The sequence below is a fragment of the Crocodylus siamensis genome, chromosome 2 (genome assembly GCF_052110815.1).
Source record: "Crocodylus siamensis isolate JL-2025a chromosome 2, ASM5211081v1, whole genome shotgun sequence".
NCBI classification, from domain to species: domain Eukaryota; kingdom Metazoa; phylum Chordata; order Crocodylia; family Crocodylidae; genus Crocodylus; species Crocodylus siamensis.
The window spans coordinates 35,867,630-35,888,545 of record NC_143396.1 but is presented as its reverse complement, the minus strand read 5'-3'; positions in this window follow the sequence as shown (position 1 = coordinate 35,888,545).

Genomic DNA, 20,916 nt, shown 5'->3' with positions numbered 1-20,916 from the left:
CAGTTTCCCTCTCTGTAGTATGGATGTGAGCTAGTAATGTTGTCGGTCTATTGTGTATCAGTGCTGGGAGAGTTTGGCTTCAGGTAAGTATCCTTTTGTTTCTCTGCCTCACAGGCTCCACCTCTCAGGCATAACTCCACTCAAATCAACTTCCCAAGCACTGCCAATCAAGATCCACTTGATCTACCACCTCCCAGGCACTCCAGATTCACTTTTCTCACAACCAGCTCCCAAGCAATGCCAAGTTCAACCAAGCACATCCCAGTCGAACACTCACTGTGAGGGGGATATTTCATAGATTTCCTAGATTTCATAGACATTAGGTTTGGAAGGGGCCTTGGAAGATCATTGAGTCCAGCCTCTCGCCCAAAGGACAGGAAGTCAGCTGGGGTCAAGATAAGCATCCAATTTGCTCTTGATGTAGGTCCTTGAACCACCTCCGATGGCAGGCTGTTCCAGGCCTTGTGGGGGGACAGTAAAGAAATTCTTCCTTACGTCCAGCCTGAAAAGGTCTTGTAGTAGTTTATGACCGTTTGACCTCATCATCCCTTGGGCCCCCAGGTACTGGTGGTCACCTCTGATAAACTTATAGGTGGCCATCAGATCATCCCTGAGCCTGCACTTTTCCAGAGCCCCATGGCTCTCAGCCTGTCACCGTAAGGTCTGCTTTCCTGACCTCTGATCATGGATGTGGCTCTTCTCCGGACTCTCTCTAGCTTCTCCACATCCTTTTTGATTGTGGAGTCCAAAACTGAACGCAATACTCCAGCTGCAGCCTCACCAAGGCTGAGTACAGGGGGAGAAGGACATCCTGGGATTCGCTTGAGAAGCATCTATGGATGCAAGCCAACGTTTTGGTTGCTTTACGAGCCGCAGCATCGCATTACAGGCTCATGTTCATCTTGTGGTCTCTTAAGTTCCAAGTCTCTTTCTTCCGTAGTGCTAGCCAGCGTAGCACTGCCAAGCCTATAAGGATGGTGCGGTTTTTTTTTCCCCAAGGTGGAGAACCTTGCATTTTTCAGTGTTAAACACCATCAGGTTCTCGTCCACCCATTTGCTGAGCCTGTCCATGTCAGCCTGGATCACCTGGCTGTCTTCTGGCGTGGATGCTTTTCCCCAAAGTTTGGTGTCGTTGGTGGACTTGGCCAGTCCGCTCCTGACTCCAATGTCCACATCATTAATGAAGATGTTAAACAATATGGGTCCAAGGACAGAGTCTTAGGGGACCCCACTGGTCACAGGGCACCATGATGAGTGACTTCCATCAATTACTACCCTCTGGGTCTGACCACGGAGCCAGTTTCCCAGCCAGCGGATCGTCGTAGATTGGCATGATTGGCCAGGATACCAGATCGCAGGCTTTTTTGAAGTCAAGATATATGACATTCCTTTATACTCCCTCTGTACCCCACACTTGCACTTGTGCACGGCACTCATACAGGTAGCTTCCACATGGCACCGAGGTATTTTCCACACGTCACACTAGATTTCTTCACACATTGCCTAATCTTTCCACACGGCATGCTGCTTTCCTGAGCCTGCCGCCACAGGGTCACCTAAAGTTCAACTACATCTTCAGCCTTACAATTCCTAACTCTGAAAGAGAAGCAGGATCCTAACACAGACCATTTTTCATCCTTCCCATTTGTTGACATCTAGGAATGGTTGCTGCTGCAAATTTCTATCAATATTTGCTTAGGTGATGCATACCCCTTGTTTTTCAAAATTGCTTTCTTAATGTGGGTGTACATGCCTACCTTTAAATCAGCCATGCATAACATTACTGAAATAGGGGGTTAATTGCCTAAGGGTGAGAGTCACAAAGATTTGTGTATTGTAGCCTATTCATTAGCCTGGGCAGTGCTTAAAGGTAGAGCCACCATTGCAAAGAAAGACCTACAGACCTGTTGGCATAAATAGGACAAATATAATTTTCCATATGCGGATGACAAGCAAGTGTCCTTCATATAGTAAGATTGAGTTAGAAACAATAAATAAGCATGTTAAGCAGATGAGTATGGGACAATAACTTCAACCGTAAGTCATAGACCTTTTGTGGGCATGTATTAAGAAATAAAAGCACCTATCTGTCATCAGGATAAGCCACAATTAGCAAAGATATAACCATAGTAACACCTAATGCAAGTGAAAGTATGGTTAAAGGGTCAGTTTGCCTGTCTCAACTGGGGACCCTATTGGGGCATAGAAGTCCAGATTTAGAAAAAAGTATTTTATAAATGTAAATGCCGAGTAGGTGTTAGTATAGTTGAGAGTAAGGACCTTGTTGCACATTAATTTTAGGCGACTCCTGGAGCTCTTAACCCCTGGATTGTTCATACATTAACACCTGAAACTATTTTAAAGCACACTTTAAGCAGCTTAAAGCCCTGGGTGGTTTATCTCTGATGTGTTATCCAGTTCATATTCCATTAATGTGTTTCACGTGCCACAGAAGGTGGAGGTGGCTGAGACCTCTCGCCCGTACCACACATGACATCTGAGACAGAAGGGTGCCCATTCTGCTGTCCTGGTGGCTGTGGACACAGCCTTGAAGAGGGAGGCGAAAGGTCAGGGATGCCCCTGGGTTCCCTGCATTGTTCTTTAGCCTCCTCCAGCTGAGCCCTCTCTCATGCAACCTTTTATTAATTTTTATTTTTTACTTTTTTGGCCCCTGTGCCCCTTTGGCTGTGCCCATACAGGCTGGGAGACAGATGGCCTCCACCCACGATGTTTGCTAGCTCTGGGCTGGGAGTGCAGCTGCAAGGCAGTCGAGTTGGTGCAGGGGGTCCCACAGCCCTGTGTGAGCAGAGCTGTCTGCTCGGGGGCAGCTGGAGGGGTTGAGTTTTCTCTTCCTGGATACAAGCCTGGCTCTAGCGGCCCTTGACCAGTGGCAGCTGGCAGGCTCTGGAGTTGGGGGCTATTACCCAGAGCCCAGCTGTCTGGGCCTTTCAGAGGGACATGGTGCTTTTGGCTTCATGGCTGCAAGAGGTGGCCAGGACTGGGAACAGCCAGCGTGGCAGGGCAAGGCAGGGCAGGATAGGAGTGCGGCAGTCCCAGGGCCCCTGGCCCCACCTGCAGCAGCCAGGTCCTGCCCTGGGCTGAGGCGAGGCTGCCGGATGAAGCGGCAGCAGGTCCTGCCCATGCTGTGCAGTGCTGGGCTTTTCCCCCTGGCTCTTCTCCAGCAATGGCAGCAGGTACCACAGCCGCTGCCCCACATACTGATGCCAGTGCCAGATGTCCCTTCTGCAGCTGGGAGACAGGTAATGCTGCGCCACCCCCTGCATAAAGCGCCTCTGGACCTGGCTTCTCCTGCCTCCTGCCCAGCCTGGCTCTGGCAACTGTCCACCCCACAGCCCTGGCCTGGCCCCGGGGCGCCCCCAGCTCTGTGCGGTGGCTTACCCAGTGCCTCTGTCCCCTACGCATGCGGGCAGGGCACAGGCCATGCTGCAGCTCCCCTGGCCACACACCAGGGGCAAGAGGCAGAGCCAGAGTAGAAGTCGCAGGCACTGCCTAGCTCATCCAGTCAGGCGTGGCTGGGTCAGCCCTGTGCCACGCAGCCCTCAGGGCGGCAGCAGTGGGACCCGGTCACGTGATGCGCCCAGCCCCTTGCTGCCAGCTGGGGCCCACAGGCCGGCCCTTCCTGCCTTACCTTGCCACTGCCCTGCCACTGTGCAGCGTGGAGCAGGTGCCATGACTCCTCGCCTGTCCCGAGCGAGGGACCTCATCCCAGAGAAAATGGCTTGGCGGACTGCATGGTGGCCCACGGGCCATATGTTGGACAAGACTGGTGTAGACACAAACTTTCTATCCCCTAACAATGCAGCCCAAAGGTTGGTTCTGACATCAAGCCAACTCCTCCTCCTCCTGCCTCCAGGGGTATGACCACCCAGGGTGCAACCCCATACAAACAGCTTGCAGAACACATGCCATCTAGCTAGGTTGCAAAGTACAGACAAGTCCAAGAGTGGAGTTTAGCGGGAGTAGGAGAGGAATAAGGTAGGGGGAGCTGATGAGTCCCCATGAGCTGGGGCTTTCTTCCCAGGGCAGGGGCAGTAGGTCCCTCAAAAGCACTTTCTGTCACTTCCAGCCACTCTGGGAACCGTGACCAGCACCCCTGACACACCCCAGTCCCAAATCCCAATTTATTAAAACATAAGACCTTCCTTAGTTTACTACTTCTTTATTTCTTTTTAATTTTTTTTGCTTTTTCTTTTATCCTTCAGTGACGGACTTGCTTTGTTTCACCACCCTTCCCATCCATTTCCTTTCCACCTCCCATGTCATTACCCATCCCATCCCATTAACTCTCCACCTCTCAGCATCATGTTCCTGCCCTCCCAACCCATCTCTCTTGTGCCCTCTCCCCCTTAGAGCAGAGATAGAAGCCTGTAGTTGCAACTCATAGCTGTAACTCCTAGTCAGGTCCCTGCTTGCCAGCCCTATAGTGGCAAGTCACAGCTGTCCAGGTGTGGGGCAACTGGAGAACATTTTTATTTTAAGGTGTGACCGCTCCAAACTCAAACTAGCACTAACAGCCATCAACATCAACAGCTGAAAATGCAACATATAACAAGACCCTAAGTAGGGCAACCTGCCATCTGCAAGAAGCAGGTACTAAGATGGTGCTAGGTTACTGATGGTGACCATTGCTCTACGTTACCTGCCTCAGGTATTCCACCAACTGTTTTGTAAGGAATGCTAATATAAGTACTGTGGTTTTCTGCACATTTTTCCTTCCTTTGTTTTCCTATAATTGTGCTGACCACTTTCTGGCACCGATAAAGGTATTAAAGCATTTTGTTGTCTGTTGTGAGAATCGCAGTCCTATCTGCTGACAATGTCTCAGTTCTAGTCTGGAAAATGTAAAATGCATTAGCCTGGCATTGTACATTTTATTCAACCCAATTTCTATAAAAATTTAGCTTACAATCTGGAATTGCCTAAGCTAACTAGCTTAACCTGAACTCAAATACTCAGTTATGTGCATAACTTCTATTAGGCCTTTGTCACTAGGAACCTCCTCTTGGGGCTAAGTGTCTAAGCCCAGCTAGTCTTCTTCTCCGGTCTACTAACTCAAGACTGTTCCCTAACCATTGTGCTAGGGAAGTGGTTTCACTGTTTCCTATTTAGAGGTTTTCACGTGGCATAACTAACTAAATACTCAGTTTCAGAGGGAGAATGTGATTCTGCTGCCCAAGGGCTAGGGCATTCACCCGGGATACAGAATTAGTCCTTGCTCAATAAATTTAAGTATGTTATACAGAGTGGCTAGGTTCAGTGGGAGATATTGGGAGAGATGCAACCTAAAATATACTGTAGCACTCTGAGACCCAAGTTCAAATCTGATTAGATTGAGAGAGAATTTGCACGTTGGTCTTGTATATCTCAGGTGAGTTTTGTAACCAGAGTGCTTTGTCACCTGAGCACTATGCCTATGGGCTTTAAAGAGAGGCGCTGTCTTCCTCTTACCTTCCCTCCAAATCCCTCTCAGGATTTACATGAGGCATGCTCAAGATTTACCTATTAGATCAGACCTTGCAGTGTTAGACAAGTGGGAGAATCCCTAGGATACTGGGTCTGCCAGACATCAAGCTGCTCTTTGCTGTTAGTGCTTATACATGCCCAGCATTCAAAATCTTAGAGTTTACTGGCAGAAAATTGACATGACTCAGGGATTTCAATACTTCCAGGGTTCAATTCTGATATTTAAAATTTAGAATTTATCATTAATTTCAAAGGTAACTTAGATGCCTAAGAGTTAGGAGTCTAAATACTTTGGTGAATTTGGCCCTTAGGCATTCAAGTAGCAGGTAGGAATCAATTCCGCCTGTGGCTTCCTCCTTTAATTTGGCACTAATGCACCACAGCAATGAAGCACAGCTATCACTCAAGACTAGCAGACCTCACAATTTCCTCTGGCAAATATGAACTGCCTTTGCATTAATCTTACTCTGTTCTCTGTCACTATCTTTTAGGGTATTAGAAATTTTAGCTATCTGTAAATCCTCACTCATTTCAGCAACTTTGGATTTGATTAGTTTGGGGAGAAAGGGGAATATAAATCTATTAATAAACCTTTCCCATATTTTGAATAAAACAGCTATACAGTTTCCTGTAATTTGTATAGCCTTCCAAATTCTCCCTCCCAAAAAACCCCTTATGCTATATCTAACAATTTCCTTTTTTAATAAAGCACAAGAGAATTCTGCCACAAATAATTAGCTACCATTCTGAGTAATGCTTATTCAAAACATGTCAGAGTTTTTTACTGCATCCTTGCAATTTGGATCTTTTTTGCAGTACAAGATAGAAATCAAGTTAACAAGAGATGTAGTGAAAAGCACTCAATTCTATCTCCTTGACCTCTCCTCTTAAATTCTGTGATCTACAGCACTCTGGGTAGAAAAATCTCTAGAACTGAAGTGTTGTAGAAGTATTATATTAAAACAGGAATTCACTGTAGGACATTGTGTCCCATTAAAAAGAAATGTCATATTTAAAGAAAAAATAAATAAAAGAACACTATTAAGGTTGGAAGTCAAGAGCTCAGATGTCAGGAAAAGCCACAGTGTAAAGCTGTCTGTAAACCTTTAATTTAGCCCTTTTTAGTATATATGTTAGAATAATATTTAATTACAAGCTCATATTATTTCGTCCCTGCCTCATTCAGTGGATGGTTGTTTAATATTATCTTTCCTGTTGTGCCCCAGGCCTGCCTTACTGCATACCATATGTTCTCTCACACAACACAACTTCCTACCCACACTCCTCCTATCCCTGAAATCCACCCCCCAAAAGTGGGGAAGCTGATTTTTTGACCAGGAGAGAAGTACTCTGCTTTGATTCCTTCTTCATAGCATAGCAACTTTTCCATTACCTTTTATGCAGCTGAATGTGTTGATGTAATCGTTCAATGTTCTTTACTCCAGAGGTGTTAATGATCGTCTCTCTTGATTGTTGACATAATATCCTTTATGTTCCACGAATCTAGCTAATTTTCCTTAGCACAATGTTGCTGTCTGCTAGCTGCTTCTGGTCTCTCTCCTCCTATTTCGCAGCCTTGGAGATGCTAGCTTTTTTCAAAATAGTAGATCTACCCACAGAGACCAATCTCAGCAAGAGCAAGGGTTTTAGCTTTAGTTAAGCAGGAAAGGCTCTGTGCCCGGTTCTATGAAACCATAACTGTGGAATAATCATTTATTTTTCATTTTGCCTTTTAACTACAAGCTGTGTATTATATTCCAGAAGGCTATATGCAAGAAAATATGGTATTGAAACCCTATGCTAAGTAAGAGTGAAAGGTGCTCTTTTGGTTCTTTAGTCTTTAAAACAGATACATGAATTTATCTCCTCAATACCCCTGTGAGGGAAGATGGTGGTATTATCCTCATTTTGTAAAGGAGAGATGGAAGCACATAGATGAAGGACAAAATCATTAATACTTTTGGGTGCTTAGCTGAGAAAGCTAGGACCTGATTTTTCAAAAGATTCAACTTTTTATTTTATTCTTTATATATTCAGAGAGCAATTCCTGGTAGCATCCATTTTTCAGAGGTTCATAATTTAAGTGCTAGAGGCAACCATTACTTCTGATTTAATCTGAACTACTCTGCCTTGAGCAAGGGGTTGGATTAGACCTCCTGAAGTCCCTTCCAGCCCTGCTTTTCTTGATTCAGTATGTCATCGACTCTTATATTCTATCAACAGGCCAGAGAACTCCACCCTGTTACTTTGTTATAGGGCTCACTAGCTCACATTGGACTAAATACAGCTGCAGTTTACAAGACTGTGAATGTAAAGAGATTCAAGACAGCTAGGGTACAGGAAGCAGCATAGTTACATTATTCTGGGGTGCGCTAAGAACCAGGGTAAATTCTCCCCAGAGGATCATTGTGTTAATGAATCTGTACTGCTTCTGATAAGGAGGATAACTTGGTTAGACATAGACAGAGCTTTGTTCTGTGCTGCATAAGCAGTATCTGAAAGTATAACTTGATTTGTAGATATTGAGATGGGAAATCCACCATTTTCCTTAACAGTTTGTTCAAATTGTTTATCACTCACTTTTTCTTTTTCTTTTTTTAAACCCATTCCAAATTGAACTTATTCCTTCAAATCTTGTTTCTTTCTCTGCTGAAATAGTGCTTTTCTTCCTAGGAAGGTACCTGTATATTGTAATCAAATTGCTTCTCAGTGGGTGTGCCTACACAAGATGCTTACTGCACAGTAGCCTAATAACACTCTGCAGTAGTGTTACAGTCAGAAACTGTGCTAATAACCTATTGTGCAGTGTTATTAGGCTCCTGTGCAGTAAACGTAAAAAAACCCCCAACATATGCCGGTGCTACTGCACAGTAAATATACTTACTGCACGTTCAGTTAGTACTTCATTAAGGAAGCACTAAGCTAAATATAGAGTAACTACAGCGCATTAAGGGATATGTAGACATGCCCAGTGTTCCTTTAGATTGAGCTCTTTAAATTCCTCATAGTAAGTTATTTCCTTCTGCCATCATCATTCTTCTGCTTCTTTGCTGCACCTTCTCTAGTTTTTTCAACAAGCTTTCTAGAACGTTGACATCAGACCTAACTATCGTACTTAGCACTGATTTCATCAGTACTTTTGTGGAGGAAAAATCCTCCTCCTACTCATACTTGTTAATTTCCTGGTCATACATCCAATTGTTACATTGGTCTTCTATGCCATAGCAGTGCATTGGAAGTGTGTGTTGAATCCCTCAATCCATTTTACACTAGACACGTTTTTGGTATGCAGTCACCTATCTTGTAGGAATGACTTACACCTATTGTTCCAAAACAGGTAGCTTTGCATGACTATATGAAATGCTTTTTGGTTTGAATGTGCCCAGCCCACTAAGCAACCAGATCACTCTGTAGGACTGCCTATTCTCCATTATTTATCCCTTTGCCTGTTTTTGTCATCTGCAAAATCTAATGCTGATGATATTTATCATTTTGTAGGAATGTTGGTAAAAATATTGAAGAGGAGCATGCCTAGATTGTGAATTTTGTCACCCCTCCCCCTTCACCTTAAACATTCCCATTCATGATGATTCCCCATTGACAACTACTTTTTTAGAGATGTATCTAGCTAGTTCTTAATTCATTCTAGTTCTTTATTGATACGTGGAATGTCATCCTATACCAAGCTAAATAATTTAGAAAATCCTGTTACAATTACAGTTACCTTTATCAGCCAAACTTTAATTTGGAAAAGAATGGAGTAAGATTTTTCTTTGGAAAGAGGAAGTAGATGTTGCTTAAATTCTCCTTAGTCAAATATCATATCCTTATGGGATATGAGTACATTGTCCTTATTTCCAAATAAAGAAGTGTTTAGTGAATATACACTTCATTAATATTCTTATTTCACACTTTGTTAAAATAATATAATTATTAGGATTTTTGTTTTGTTTCTGAAATATTTAAATATTTCTTATTGTCTCTAGGCTCATAAGACATGGATTTTCCCCTAATGTCTTTAACTCTCTCTGTCAATTTTCTGTGTGCTTTTTCAATTTATATTGATTGATATCTACTCACTTTTTTCTCATTTCATTTATATAATTATTTATAACTGAAAGCATTAGCAAATCACAATTGTAGATATTTCTCTATATGCTTACAATAAAAAAAGCTAGCAAAAACTCCTACTTCCCAAGGTCTGGGAGGCACAGAAGTGCTCTACAGGCAAGTAAATATAAGTGATTTCCTGCCTGCTAAAGCATAAAATCAAAGGATCATAGAAAGGGATCAAAGGAAGGGACCACAGGAGGTCATCTAGTCCAACCCCCTGCTCAAAGCAGGACCATCTCCAACTAGGTTACCCGCAACCTGTCTGGGTAACCTGTTCCAGTGTCTTACTTCCCTCCTAGTGAGACTTATTCCTGATATCTAACCTAAACTTCCCTTGCTGCAATTTCAGACCATTGTTCCTTGTTTTGTCATCTGCCACTACAAAGAACGAGCTAGCCCCATCCTCTTTGTAACTCCCTGCTATTGAACCCCCCTCAGTCTTCTCTTTTCTAGACTAAATAAGACCAGTTCCCTCAGCTTCTTTTCAGAAGTCATGTGTCCTAGACCCATCTTCTTTTCCCTCCCCTGGACTCTCTCCAATTTGTCCACATCCTTTCTGTATTGGGGGGCCCAAAACTGGACACAGTATTGCAGATGTAGCCAGTGCCAAATAGAGAGGAAGAATTATTTCCCTTGAACTGCTGGCAACGGAGTATGCTTTGCTGAAGCCCAGGGTCCTTACTCTGCTGTTTTCTTTCCTTCCTTTCCCCACAACTCAATTATCTTGTGGTCACTGTTGCCCATGTTGCCATCCACTACTATATTCCCTACCAATTCTTCCCTGTTTGTAAACAGCTGGTCAAGAAGAGCATAGCGCCTAGTTGGCCTTTCCAGCACTCGCACCAGGAAGTTGTCCTCAACACTCTCCAAAAACTTACTGGATTTCCTGAGCACTGCGATATTGCCTTCCCAATAGATGTCATGGTGATTTTGAAGTCCCCCATGAGAAACAGGGCCCATGATCAGGAAACTTTCGCTAGCTTGTTGTAGAAGGCCTCATCCACCACATTTTCCTTGTCTGGTGGTCTGTAGCAGAAACCCACCACAACATCACCATTGTTACTCTCTCCTATGACTCTAACCTACACTTTCAGCAGGCCTATCTCCAGTTTCATACTGGAGCTCTGAACAGTCATATAGCTCTTTTACACAAAGTGAAATTCTTCCTCCTCATCTCCCCTGTCTGATCTTCCTGAACAGTTTGTACCCATCCATGACACTGCTCCAGTTATGTGAGCTCCCACCAAGTCTCTGTAATTCCGATCGTGTCATAGGTCCATGACTGTGCAAGGACTTCTAATTCTTCCTGCCTGATTCCCAGGCCCCATGCGTTCATGTACAGGCACCTGAGATAACTAACTGATTGTCCTGCTTTCTCAAGGAGAATGAAAAGTCCTCTTCTGTTGCCCCTTCCTGCTTGTGTTTCCTCCAAGCCACCTACTTCCTCACTCACCTCAGGGCTTTTGTCTCCATCCTCCCAGTGAACCTAGTTTAAAGTCACACCAGGGCTACTAGGAGACGTGCTTCAGTTGGTATATCTGGAGCTAAGTCTCATTTTGAAGATGTTTTTATTTGTACTCTCATTAGATCTTTGTGTTAAATGCATTTGCCAAAACTGGGACAACCACATATTCTTATTGAACAACAAGATGTGAATGAGAGCTGTCTGTGAACCTATTATCAGAAAGATTTTTTTATATGCTTTGGTAATGAATTTATTTTAATATCCTTACAGGTTTCTGGTTATATGATAGTCAGTATGATATTGTGTCTAGGTATGATACAGAGCCAAGTTTAGAAAATGACAATAACATGTTGCTTTGAAAATATGTGAGCAATGAACTATGTGTTAGCATCACTTCAAACTTGAACTGGTTATTCAGTTTTATTGACTAAGATGCAGGCAGGCAGAAATAATAGAACTGATAAAACTAAACAGTGCTTTGCCTGGAGAGAGAGAGCTTTATATGCCATACCACAGTCGGTAATTGGGTGTTTATTTACAATAAAACACTAAAATAGTTTATCACATATTACCATTGCAATCTTCAATATGGTACATTATTGTATTTAACTTGTGTTCTAAAATATTGAGGTGGCATAATGTGCTTGGTCATTTAATTTTTAACAGATAGGTTAAAGTGATTCTTCAGAATTGTTCCGACTGTGTACGTCTGAAAGAGACATCTGTCAGTGAAAAGCATTAGATATGTTAAACTGAACTATTTGTCACTCAGGCTCAGAAACTTCTAATGAAAATTTATACAGTCTCCGGTTGGTTTACTTTTTATGTGTCTTTATTTCAGTATGTGTACATGCGTGCACGTGCACACACACACATCTTTCTTAACTTCACTAATTTCAGTGATTTTATTTATTTATTTTTAGTGTATGTGAGCATGCAATTTGATAGGGATCACTTCATTCAAAACAGATTAGTTACTCATGATCTAAATGTACTTTTTAGAGCTGCACTGGTCTAAATTTGAGTGTTGGTTTTAGCTATGTTATTTTCTTGTTGTAAGCTTCCAAATATCACTTTATGGGCATAACTTTGGCATTACTGTATCTAAATGAGGCATATCTAAATACATTTAGTATCATTTGATGGTAGTCTACCTGAACCTATAGTTAAATAAATGGGAAATATTTCTTGAGATAGAACCCTCTTCATTTAACTCCCAATTTTACTTATGTAAATTAATTTAAATATATACTTCACTTGATCTGAGCCTTCAAGAGATCAAGAAGTGTGTGAAATTTTGCTGGATGTTTCGTTTTGATGCTGTTTCAATTCGTTTTGAGCTTGAAACAGTGAAATTGAAACAAAACAAAAGGCTTCAAAACAGCGTCAAAACAAAATGAGGGCAGTTGAAACTTTTCAAAAGTTTCAAAATATTTTGAGTTTTGAAGCTGAAGCTGGGCTTACCTGCAGGGAAGCAGAAAATAAGAACAGAAAAGGACTGCTCTGATATGGACCTGTGTAGCTGGTCAGGGACTGTGATCCTTCCATGAGGTCCCTTCCAATCCCAGTGCGCTGGGGGAGGGATGGAAAAAGAGCATAAAAGGCAGCATTGTTTGAACTGGCCTGCTTTCTGCATTGGGGTCAGTTACTGAGCTATCTTCCAGAAGCTTAGCAGCATTAAATTATAATGACTACTACCATTGATTTCCTACTTGCTAGCCTAGCAAGTGGGATTCAGCAATAACTTTGCCTTTCTTTCTATATTCTTTTATTATTATGTCCATTGATTGATTCCTTTCAATTTATTCCTCCTCCAAACTCCTCTTTTTGTTCAGTCTATTTTGTTTCCTTACAAATCTGTGTTTTCTCTCTGTGTGCATTCCATTCACTGTGCAGGGAAGCACAGCATAATTATATTGCATTTTATAATATAGAATTTATTTAGGAAAACACATATTTACATTTATATATTTTTAGTTTATTTATTACATAAATACATAAATAAAAACATACATATGTTACATAAATACACATACGCACAATTATCTTAATATCTACATATATTAAATGAATCAAATAGAGATGACATTACAGAAGAAGAGACAGATTTTCCAGTGCACCAAGGCAAAGTAAAGACACTATGAAACGCACCATGAAGCGTGCTGGAAAGGCAGCTGGCAAGTCTTCAGGGAGGGGTGGAAGAGGGGGTAGAGGAAGAGCTGTAAGTCCCACCTCTTATTCCCCCCCAACCCCCCCCCCCCCGAGATGCAGCCTCTTTGCTACAACAAGCAGGCAGGAGGCTTCCACTAGTACAGGCAGCAAGGAGAGGGGAGCAGTGCCAGTGCCACTGCCTGTGCCTGAGTCTGCATCCCCACCAAGAACATCAGCCATAACCCCCCCACCACCACCACCACAAGCAGCAGCACCAGCATTAGCATGACAGTCTCCTCCACCGCCATTTCACTTCCTATACTGAGCCTTCTGGTGCCAGAGGAAGAGCTGGGGCTGGATCTGGATCTTAGAGCCCTAGCAAGGGAAATTCTGACGAACGAGAGGGAATCAGCTGAGTTTGTGCTCCAAACCCCTCAAGTTTTCCCTAGAGCCAGGTCTCCTCCCCCAGAAGGCACTTCAGAGGAGGCTGAGGTGGTGGGTGCAGAGGCAAGGGGCTCAGCTGAGTCTGCTCCTCCTGTTGCTGTGTACCTCTGCCTGCTAAGGAAGGGGAAATTGCAGTGTCCAGACATGTACCCACACCACAGAAGTGAGCAGGTCGTGTGGTCTAGGGTCATTTTGAGCTGGAAGATGATCCCACATATGGAATGATGCAGGGCCCTGGGCACATCTAACCCCAGGGCTGGGGCTGACAGGGGGAGTTATCTGGCAGCTGCTGGAGAAGAAGCTTGAAAGGAAAGAAAGGCTGTAGTCTGTCACAGTTTGGCTGCCTGAGATGCTGCTGGTGCTACTGTGCTGCTCACTAAGTTATTATTACCTGTTATCATTTAAAGTGCTGGATCAGGCTGAGGCTGCAGGGGAGGAGGATACCTCATTGGGGCACACTACCATGTTGTGTAGAGGCCTCAGTGCCAGTGAGGGCACACCTTAACACACACACAGTCACACATGTCACAAGTTTTGCTTATCAGCAGTTTGAGGTGCAGTTTCCCAGAACCCCCTGTATCTTTCTCCTTGAAATGTAGCAGGCTTCACAGCCTCAGCAGGGGCTACCATGCCTGCAGTTTTCACCCCACTGTGCCTTAACACACACATGTGACACAAGTATTGCTTTCAAAAATTTGATGTAGTTTCCCAGAACCCTCTGCACCTATCTCCTTGAATCTTGGCAGGCTTCATGCCCTGAGAAGGCACTACCAGCCCTGCTGTTTTCATCCAAATCTGCCAAAAAATGACAAAGTCATAGGCAGTTTTGTGCTTCCCCATTATAGCCAATGGGTGAAATGTCAAAACAGCGTTGAAACAGCAAAACAGTTTCAACAAAACAAAATGGAACAGTGCTTTCAAAATTAAATGAAGCTCAAAGCGAAACACTGTTCTGTCAAAATGGCAAAACAGATGTTGAAACGAAATGTTGCTGTTTCACACAGCCCTACTACATATCATAAATTTTACTAAATATTATAAATATTACATAATTTCTCTATCGTGGAGATGTATGTAAATATGATTTTCTGTCTTCATCAGCAACCATACTCCACTGATACAGGAAAATGAATAAAGCCAGCATGAAATACTAAAATCCACGTGTCCCTTATACCACCTTTTACTGGCAGGTTTGTAATAACCTAAGTCTTTTTTACAGAGCATGTAATTAAAATCAAATAAATTTACTATGTTCACTGTGCAGCCATCTTCACATATGACCAGAATGACCTACAGCTTATTTATCAGTAAATGAGAGTGACAGTTAATGTGTGCATTTGATTTGTGGTAATGTTTTCAAAAGTCAGTGAAACAGCCTCCTAAGTCATCTTTGAAAATGAGAAGGCTCGTACATCTAATAAATGTCTATACTGCCCCAATCTGGCCCCACTTCTTTCAGGAGAAGTTACTGGTGCAGATGTGCAGCATTGTACATTGTACTCAAGTGGCTACAGTTCTGGGGAACAGGCGTGTAACTTCACCTTCTGCTTGTCTAGCCCACCGCTATGTAGATCTAAAAATGTTAGATGCATCTGAAAATGCTGTCCTTGGGCTTTTCTATCTAAAAACCTTTGCTTCATATGCTTTGTTAAGAGAGAAATTCCTTGGAAATGCCAGGCTAGATTTTTCTTTTCTGATCAAATTTCTCTGTTGGGCAAGCTGTGAGATGTTGGGGGAAGGTGGGGAGAGGACAGGAGGTTGCCTTGTTAGAATTATTGCTCCAAGAAGCCGCTCTAACTTACACTGTTGGTACATTCTCTAATGGGCCCTATGCTTGGGAAGGACAGGCAAAATAGAGCTCAATTTTGCCATGCCCCATAGTAGCCTCAGAAGTTTAAAAGGCTGGAATTCCAGTAAGATGCCTGATTAATTAACATATTTTATAGCTAGGTATAATTAATAAATGATTTCTACAGTCACTGAAACCATATGTATTGATTTCAGGAAAAAATAAAGGGTTTTATTTTCTTTTGCTTTTATAGTTAACAATTTATCACATTTATACATCTATTTTTGAGATGTGTAGTTAATCAAATATCCTTTTTTTACCTTTGAAAGCTAGACAATGTCTAAAGAAAAGTATGTTTTCAGTGTACTATGAAATCAGGCAATACATCAGCTAGTAAGCAGAGTGTCTATGTAATGGAAGTAAATGGACTGATTAACAAGAAATGCTTTATGTTAGTGGTTAAGAACTGTAAAGATAAATAAGACTTTGAAGATTTAAAACATAGAAAAAATAATTTTTTTGTAAAATTTTGTTTGACACGCACAGAAAGGGGAAAGAAGTGGGGTAATGAGAAGGGCAGAAATTCAGTACAGTCTAGGTCTGGTCTAAAATTATATACAGAATACAACCTACCACAGGATGTTGTAGAGGCAGATGGTATTTCCAGGTTCACAAAGGAACTAGACGAATTCATGAACAATAGATCTATTAATATCTATTTAAAAAAATCAGTCAGAGATATACCTCTGGCAACTATAAACCAATAATGGTGTATGCCAGGTAGGATAATGAACAGGGAACAGATCACTTTGGAATACATTTTAAAAGAGAATAATTAAAAACATGAAAGTAAATGGAAAATGGGATAAAATGGTGGAACGTGGCTTTACCAAAAGGAAATAGCTTTTTTCAGTAAGAAAATCAATGTTATAGGTAGATGTTATGTAGCTGAACTTCAGTAAAGCAACTGATTCTGGGCCAGCTGACAGTTATTAGGTAATCTGTGGAAGAGGTTCTAAATAAAGTTCTTTGAGGGTCAGTTTTGGAATCAATCGCTTATATTCAAGAAGGATGAATTCCAACTGGGACAGCTAGAGAAAACAGTTTCTAGGACAGGGCTGGGCAAAATATGGCCTGCATACCAGATCCAGCCCACAAACAGATTCTGTCCAGCCCATGGTGGTTTGCTCAGCCCTGTCTGGCCCAGGTGTGGGGGACAGCCCAGGCCGTGCTACCCCTGGGGTATGCATTGCCAGTCCTGCTGCCCCCTGGGTGTGGAACAAACAAGGGGTAGCATGGCAGATGTACTTCGCTTTCCAGCAGCCCCCACAGTGGCAGCTCCTTTTGGCTGCTGCTGCTAGTGTCTCTACCACCAGTGGACCAAACCCTACTGCCCAGGCACACTGGCCTGCCCCCCCCCCCAGACCTACCTCCAGGGGTGCCAGATGGAGTGGGCAGGTGGGGTCTCCATGGATACTGGCTAGGACTCCCATGGGCATGGTGTGCTCAGATGAGCAGATGGGTTGGAGCCACAGGTGGGCAGAGAGCTGCATCTGGGAGCGAACAGTGGGCAGGAGACCTTGTCATCCCGCTTTGTCCGGCACCCCCAGCAGTGGGTGCAAGGCAGATGGGCCCAGGCTGGATAGGATCAATTCCCCTCCCCACCCTACCATTGTGCTGGGTTGGGTCACCCCGTCCTGGCTCACAACAGCTTACCAAAATTCATAAAGCGGCCCTCCAGGAAAAATAATTGCCCACCCTTTTTCTAGGATGATCAGGGAAATGGAGAGCCTGTTATCCAAGGTAACAGAGCTTATTTTGTTTAGCTTAGGTAAACAAAAGCTAGTAAGTGATATAATGGCTCTACAATTCATTGAGAGATGGTAAACATCAAAAAATGAGCTACTTAGCTAAGGTTATTGTTAATGTGAGAACAGATGGGTGTGAACTGGTCACAAATAGATTCAGGGTGGAAATTAAAAGAGTGTTCCATTAAATCTGCGCAGTTTTGGAGCAGTCTCCCTATAGAAGTGACAAGGAAAAAAACGAAACTGGTTATGATAGAGTTTAATCTCTTTATAAAAGGGATTACATGATTTGGCTGCCTAGGATAGCAAGAACCTGGACTTGTAGACCAGGAGGTCCTTTCCCAGGCTGTTAGGATCTAAATGTAATGTTATTAAGTACTAGCCGATTGCCTGTCAAGAATGATTGGGGTGAGGGGAGGAGGCTGGGATGGAGTGCCACCACCTAACGCCTCATGCTGCCACTGTTCTGCCTCTTATGGGGGTGGGGGCAGCAGCTCAATTTACTACATTAAATTTAAATGTAATAGAAATAAAGACACTGTAATTTTGAATGAGAGCCACTGAACTGGAATTTAGTTGAGTTTAACCAAACCATTTTAAAAGTTAATTCAAATTAACTTTTTTGATTTTTCTGCATAGACAATTTCTTAGAAACCTTGAAAAAGAATGGAAGGTTTTTTGTGAGCAAGGAAGGAGTTTAAGTGTGTTTAACATTTGACAAACTAGTTCACTCTTTAGAGGGGGCATTGAGTGAGGAAACAAAACTGAATACAAGATCATGTTAAATAAGAAAGGAAAAGAACACAAAACAGAAAAAAAAATCTGAGGAAATACTATTCATAATGATGGTTAGATATTGAAATAAAGGGACAGATTCATAGACTTTTAGAGAAGAAAAGAATGATGTGCCAAACTCATCCCTGGCATAAACACATTTATATCTATACGGTTACAACAGTGTAGGCTTTGCTCCATAAATTATTAATGCACAGAAGAAGTGACTCCATTATTAAATGTACAACTCCAAAAATACAGTAAGTAGAAACCAAACCAATAACCTCTACTGAAGGATTTTTTGCCAAGATTTATCGCTCTCAAATATGACTGTGTGATGGGGGGATTGATTGATTTATATATATATATATGTATCTGTATAAAATAAGGCATTTAGGTGCACTAGGGTCCTTTTCTTAGACATATATTTAGGTTTTGAAGAATTTGTAATAATACTAGTTTAGTAAAAAAAAAATTTGATGTCTTATACTAGATAGTAGTCAACTTCCAGTTTAAGACTTGAGGGGGTTTTTTCTTTAGTAATTGTTAAGCTTTCCACATTTCTTGTTATTAGCTGGAATTACATTATTATTCACATATTGATTCTAATTACTAACATGTATGTTGAAGGAGAGTGAAGTGCACTGTTGAAGGAGAATGAAATGTTGAAGGAGAGTGAAAGGGTAATGATCAGGTTTCACACTTTATTTGATAAGCCTGTTTAAACATGGTGTATCCTAACTTCTGGGTCAGTGATTTCACCAATACTATGTTCCTGTCTCTGTACTGTAGAGGTTAAGTGTTCATTTTCACTAAGCCCTGAAATTTTCTTTCAATACAGAATAATAGATGTGAGTAGAGACAACAGAACATTTCTGTTTCTGTAAAGGGCTACTGGAAAAAGAGCTTGAAGCTCATCAAATAATCAGTGTAGTCTATTACAAGCAACTAATTGAGTCTCCTGTATTGCTTACAGGAAGTTTTAGGCTGGTCTATTGAATTACTCACCTATTGTGTGTTCACTGTTGCAGTTATTGAACTGTACCTTTTTAAGGGCATTTGCCAATGTTTTTGGCCATTTTGCTATAGTATATTTATATTCTACTTACGGAGTTTAGAAAATAGTTTATTTGATAACAGGGGTCGGTGGTGAAAAGAATTGTAGTAATGACAACAAACGTGGCAGTGTTCTCTGTCTCTCTCAAACACCAAAATGAGCTGTCACTCTCAGTAGATTGTGCAGGACTTGGCAGCATGGTCCAGTGAACAGGGCAGAGATGTGAGACTCAAGAGATCATAGTTTTATTCTCAGCTCTGCCAAAGTAATTCAAGTCATTTCACATCTCCTCGCCCTTTGTGTATGTTTTCTAGAAATCCATTTCATTTGGCTTCTATAAATGCCTGAATGCTGTGTGCATTAGGAGTGTGAGAAATCTGAATTCCAGTAACAGCCTAAATTATCAACTCATGCTGAGACAGATTATTGTTGTGGAGCTGTTCATGATACGCAGTTTTGGAGAGAGCAAAATTTAGAGGTGGGGGAGAGTGAGCCATTTGATGAAGGCTTGTTATATTGCTGAATGTGCTTCTGAAAGGTATTCATGCTTAACTGTGATGAGGAATATAAAGAGAATATGCATGGAACAGACAGAATTGACAATAAACATAGCTACTGGGAATATCTATTTTTACAGAAGTAGCCACCTCACAGTAGCTTTTCTTTCCACCTATTCCAGTTTGAAGTAATCTTTCTGTGGGTGAACAGAATTGTACCTATCATTCCAGATGATGTCTTACTAGGGCCTTGTGCAATAGCATTAATACTGGCTTTACTGGAAATACCTCAACTAACATATCCTAGAAAGCAAGAGGCATTTATTGGTTCTTGCATATTTCCTGGACCATCATGGCTACGACATTACTCCAACACTCCCATATCATAGAATCACATTTGCTTTTTTCAATGCTACATTTAAAACAAACAAACAAAAAAACCCCACTCAGGTAGGCTCTGGAGCGGTGAGAGACGCGTGGGTGAAGCCCGCTGTGCCCCCACTCCCCCGAAGCCCCCCAGACACCCCCTCAGAAGCCGCCGAGCCCCCTGCCAACCCCCAGCACAGCCGGAGGTAAGTGGGCTCGTGGTGGTAAGGGGTTAACTCTTCGCTTGCTGGGAGGAGGCCGCTGCCTGGTGCCGGGCCGGGTCAAGCCCCCGCCCAGGCCCCTACTTGGCCCAGCCCCCCAGGGAGAGAGGAGTGAAGGAGGGGGTACTCACCCGTCCCCCTCCTGTAGGGCAGGGCCCCCCAAATCCTGGGCAGGGCCCCCCTGGCCTGAGAAGCCAGCGTTCCCCGACGGCAGGCCCACTGCGCATGCGCGTAGTTTAAAAGGGCCCGCAAAACAGGGGGAAAACAAAAAAAAAAACCCCCCACTCAGGTAGGCTCTGGAGCGGTGAGAGACGCGCGGGTGAAGCCCGCTGTGCCCCTGCTCCCCCGAAGCCCTCCAGACACCCCCTCAGCAGCCGCCGAGCCCCCTGCCAACCCCCAGCACAGCCGGAGGTAAGCGGGTTCATGGTGGGAAGGGGTTAACTCCTCGCTTGCTGGGAGGAGGCCGCTGCCTGGTGCCGGGCCGGGTCAAGCCTCCGCCCAGGCCCCTACTTGGCCCAGCCCCCCAGGGAGCCCCGCGACCGGAGCCCCGCGAACAGGCTGCGTAAACAGGCGCTTGAGTTACCGCGGAGTTCACGCAGGGGAGGGCCTGGGAGGGCACGAGACCCTGCCTGCGACCCCCCCCCCAGCCATAGCCAGCCCTAGCCGTAGCCAGCCTACCAGAGGCATGACACAGATGGGCACGCGCCGCACCCTGAGGGTCCCCTCGGGCTCTGCGACCCCTCCACT